This window comes from Cavia porcellus, unplaced genomic scaffold (genome assembly GCF_034190915.1).
Source record: "Cavia porcellus strain 051 isolate PalLab524CR breed Dunkin Hartley unplaced genomic scaffold, mCavPor4.1 scaffold_1, whole genome shotgun sequence".
Taxonomy (NCBI): domain Eukaryota; kingdom Metazoa; phylum Chordata; class Mammalia; order Rodentia; family Caviidae; genus Cavia; species Cavia porcellus.
The window spans coordinates 36,422,633-36,427,804 of NW_026947484.1; the positions used below are offsets into that span (position 1 = coordinate 36,422,633).

Genomic DNA, 5,172 nt, shown 5'->3' on the forward strand with positions numbered 1-5,172 from the left:
TTATTAACCTTATGCTGATGACACACATTATTTATATTCATTAATGCTATTAGGTTCCTATACATGGCATTTTTTTATTCTACCTATTTCTCCTTCCTCTGCTCCTCTCTTCACCTACATTCTCTTGGACACCTTCCTATTTGCTTTTAGTGTTACTCTTTACTTATTTCCAAATTTACTTAGGTCAGGTTTTTCCCTCATGTTACACCCACTTTATGGCACTTATTTCAATCTATGGTAAGATATTTGATCCTTTTATAAGGGTCTTCATTTCATTCTATTGTTGCAAAACCTTTTATATGATTTTTGTTAAATTTGTATAGAGTAAGATTCAATGTTTGCATTTTAAATTTCTATTAGCTTTTTAAAATCTTTACTTTCATTCATCTATCATTATATATCATTTGGAATGGTTTCATGACTAATAATTTTCCCTGATTAAACTATTCCATTATAGTTATGTATGACAACAATGTCACTCCTATGAAGATTTTAAACTACAGTAATATTTGCAGGATATCTTTTGGGACAAGGATCAACTCAAGCACACACAAACTAAAGCTTCTTAATGGAGAAGGTCAGTCAGGTACTAATCTGGTAACTCTTTGGCCCCAGGCACCCTTGATTTTCACTAGTTATTCCCAAGGATGATGCTTATACGGACTATTCTTTTTTTTTTTTTTTTTAATATGGAACGCTTCACGAATTTGCGTGTCATCCTTGCGCAGGGGCCATGCTAATCTTCTCTGTATCGTTCCAATTTTAGTATATGTGCTGCCGAAGCGAGCACTATACGGACTATTCTAACGTACTGCACAATGATTCAGTGTCTTTACTCCACCTCTAGTACATATGGACCTCCAAGAAAATCAAGATGCTCAAAGACTTTGTAGTTGATGAAAAGCCTCAGAAAGTGTGTGAAAAAGACTGATAAAATAACTATAGTACATTCTAATCCTTACAAGCAAGTAAATGTGTCATTTTTTGAAACAATTTTGCCTCAGTGCAGAACAAATGAATATCCTACCCCAGACACATTGTTCACTTTGCTTACCTACTTGTGAAACATGGCACTTATAGTGCTATTTGTCATCAAATACAGCTGGAAGAAGTGAGGAGTACTGGGCATTTCCACCAATGTAAGTACAATCCCCATCCTCATCCTCAATACACAACCGAGACTTGTGGAACATTTTGTATGACTGGTTGATTGAAGAGAACCATTTTGGGATCCCTACAGCATATTATGCTGACGGCTGTGGAATTGTAATTGTCTGTTGTGGCTGTATGACGTTACCTTCACTGAGTGTGCTGCTGTCAACTTTAATTAGAAGGGCACATAGTTTGTGGAAAACAGCACATACCCAAGGGCAGTGGCCAATGGTTCAGCAGTTGTTTAGTCTATTCATACGAGTAATTTAGCAGCTGAAATCAAAACAAAAGCCTACAAACTCCTGCAGATTAAACACAAAGTGATTTCTTCTTGTGCAGCACAAAGCAGTTTCTTCTTATGCACAGCCTGAGGTGTGTCCTCCTAAGCAGAAAGTGTTCCAAGAAGCCATCCTTTCATTAGCTGCTGTCCTGCTACTTGACGTTGAGTCCCTCGCTGGAACTGATACCTCTGATGTGCTTGGCAAAGATCAGTGGAAGAAATCTGGGAGTGAGAGGGAGACGGTAACAGAACGAATATTATGAAAGAGTTTTGGGGTCAGGCCTGGATATAAAGGACAATTCTTTTGCTATCCTAGTTCCTGGGATAAAACAAACACACTAAAATATAAAACGTGTTTTTCTTGTGTTTAGAAAGCATAAGAACTATCTATATCACAGTGAGAGTTTAAGATGGAAGAAAGCATGCTTCATGTCAATGCTTAGGAAAAAATTATGAGGGTATACATTTTATGAACTTGGAATAAGTCTATAAGAAGAAATATTTCTGACAAATGGAAATGCTTATCACAAAGACTGTAAATTCATAATGTTCTTTAGAAAAAAAAAGTGTTTAAGTTAAAGCTACTGTGATAAGAACAGCATGGTACTGGCAAAAAACAAACAGCCAAAACCAAACCAAACCAAACCAAATCAAACCAAAGCAAAACAAAAAATAGACCCAACAATCAGTGAAACAGATTGGAAGCCACCTAATTTTGATAAAGGTGTTAAACACATTCACTGGAAGAATCATATCCTCTTTAATAAATGGTGCTGGAAAAATTGGCTATGCAACATGCTGAAGATTAAAGTGGGACGTGTATCTTTTACCATGCAGTACACTAAATTCAGAATGACTCAAAGATCTAAATATTAAAATGGAAACATTAACTCTGTTGAAAGGTAGAATAAATAAAACCCTTGAAAACATCGGCGTAGGCAAAGATTTTAGGATCAAAACCTCTACTGCACAGGAATTGTCGCAAATAATCAACAATTGGGATATCATCTCATTGAAATGCTTTATCACAGCAAAAGAAACCAGCAACAGAGTGAAGAGACAACCCACAATGTGGAGAATATGTTTGCCAGCTGTTCCTCAGACAAAGGATTACTATGAAGAATATATAAAGAACTCAAAAACAGTCCTCCCAAACTCAAAATCCCAATCCAAAAATGGGCATCTGAGATGAATATATATTTCTTATGAAAAAATACAAACAGCAAATAAACATATGAAAAATGTTCGATATCAGTGACCATTTTAGAGATATAAATCAAAACAAACTGAAATTCCATCTTACTTCAGAAAGAATGGCTATTATCAAGAAATTAACCAGTAGCAAATGCTGGAATGACCGTCAGAGAAAAGAAACTCTTCTCCACTGTTAGTGGGAGTGCAGACTGGTGCAACCACTGTGGAAATCAGAGTGGAGATTCCTCAAAAAAATACAATTGGAGGTCTCACTTGACCCAGCTATTCCCCTTCTGGGTATTTCCCCAGAAGAATTAAAAAGATCATACCATGGCCATATGTGTGTGCCAATGTTTATAGCATCACAGTTTATAATAGCTAGATCTTGGAAAAAACCTAAATGCCATTAACTTAAGAATAGATAAAAAATATGTGGTAATGTGATTGGACTCTCAAGGTCAAATAGATTTGCCATTGTCAACTTCAGACAAATCAATAACATATACATGAAACCAAGAGATCATAAAGAAGGATAAATGTGAGACTTTTATAGGCAAATGGATGTAATTTGAGCCCATACTTGTAAGTGAAATAAATCAAACATGTATATGTAAGCATCATATTGTCTCAGTAGTATGAGATACCAAAAGAAACAATATATGTACATATATGTATATGTGTGTATATCTGTCTATCTATCTATCTATCTATCTATCTATCTATCTATCTATCTAGATATTTAAGATAATTATCCTACTGATTTCCTGAGTTCTTTGAAGATAAAGATTTGTACTTGTATTGGTCAGACAATTGAATGCAGGTATCTTGTGCTCTGAGGGACTGATGGGGGGAGGACAATGCACAGTGCATGTATTATGGTTGTCCCGATTATTGTGTTTTGGAATTTTATTTTATTTTTTCTCTTTGAAATAAAATGGATTTGAAAAAAATGTGTTTAAGTTAAATACCTAGTGTATATGGATTTACCTGCCTAAACAACTTTCTCCATGAGATTATGAAACAAAATAAGGATACTATGAATTAAGCATATGGGATGATTTACCAAACCACTGCACTGCACTGATGATGTTATATTTAAGTAGCAATGATAGTCAGTCCTCTCCAACTCGGTACCAAGTTCCAAGAGAACTTGGTAACCAGTTAATCACATGACAACTACAGTGTATAGTTTTCACTATGGAGCGATCAGATATTTACTGCTGGACTAGACACTTCCATTTTCATTTTTTTTCTGTGTTTATAGCCTCAACACTAACATTCTTGAATTTTCTGAATACTTTTGTTCATTATTATTGTTTCATGTAAAGTAGTGCTTTTTTTTTTTTTTTTTTTTTTTTTTTTGGTCTTTTTCGTTTTTATCGGTACCGGGGATCGAACTCACGACTGCCTGCTTGCAAGGCAGGTGCTTATGCCGCTGAGCTAAACCCCTAGCCCCTAAAGTAGTGCTTCTAATCAAAATTTTTATTTTCCAATTATATTTGAGCATAGTCATTTGAAACCTACATACTGTTCCTTTTTCTTCCAGCCCTGAAACTGTTGTTATGTATGGAACTCTTGAATATTTGGGCTACAAAAGAGTCTCTGACAAACAATCAACATGTATTTCTTTTTATTCTTTAGTCAATATAATTTCTGATTTCTAAGAAATAAGAACAAAAATAGAGAAGGATTTATTTCTCCTAATAAGTTTTATCCTCTTAATACTTTTAACAACTTCTCTACCTCTTTGCATTCTACTTTTAGGATCTTTTAGAACCTGAGTGCAAGTCTTCTACCAGGAGTCACGGAGAGAATTAAAAGTTGAGACTATCGTTTAAGCAGTTTTTAACCACTTCTTCAATAGGAAAAACTTACATTATATTGGATTGAGTAATGTTAAATGTTATTAGACTGTCAAGGTCAAAGAGATTTGCCATTGTCAAATTCAGATAAATGAATAACATATACATGAAACCAAGGAAAATGCTAAGAATATTTGAGAACTTTGTGATTCTCCATCTTTTACAGTGATTCATTAAAACTCTTTGTAATCTTTTAAAGTGAATTGTGTTTCTTACTTTGAATATCAGAAGATAATATTTCTGACATGTCAATAATAGTCCAACAGATACCAAACACACAAACATAAAGAAAAAAAGTATATTGATTTATCCATGTTATAATTTAAAATATACTTCAGATCAAAAAATCCATACATAATGGAATGCAATAATTTGCTTTTTAGAAAGCATAGTAAAATCAAGTTATACCTTCACAAATCATAAGAATCTTGATGGCAAAGATTATTTAATTGATGGCACTAGTTAAATATTGATTAAAATACTTAGCTGTCTAAAAATTGAATTTTAGTATTAACAAAAACAGTTGTAAAGAACTGCATATACATTATTTTATATTTATATTAAAGTTATACATTTAAGTTACTCAACAATTAGTAGAAATTAGACATACCATAACTATAGCTAATGAAATGATACTTTAAAAGAAATTATAATTCTTGCAAATTTACACTGGAATTAAATGCC

General features: G+C 33.6%; 1 non-coding gene across 1 annotated transcript; it reads right to left on the reverse strand.

Annotated features, from left to right (window-relative positions):
• Positions 1–683: 683 nt before the first annotated feature.
• LOC111757390 (U6 spliceosomal RNA) lies at positions 684–790 on the reverse strand. The gene has a single exon (XR_002791751.1). It is a non-coding gene; the product is annotated as a U6 spliceosomal RNA (small nuclear RNA).
• Positions 791–5,172: the final 4,382 nt, after the last annotated feature.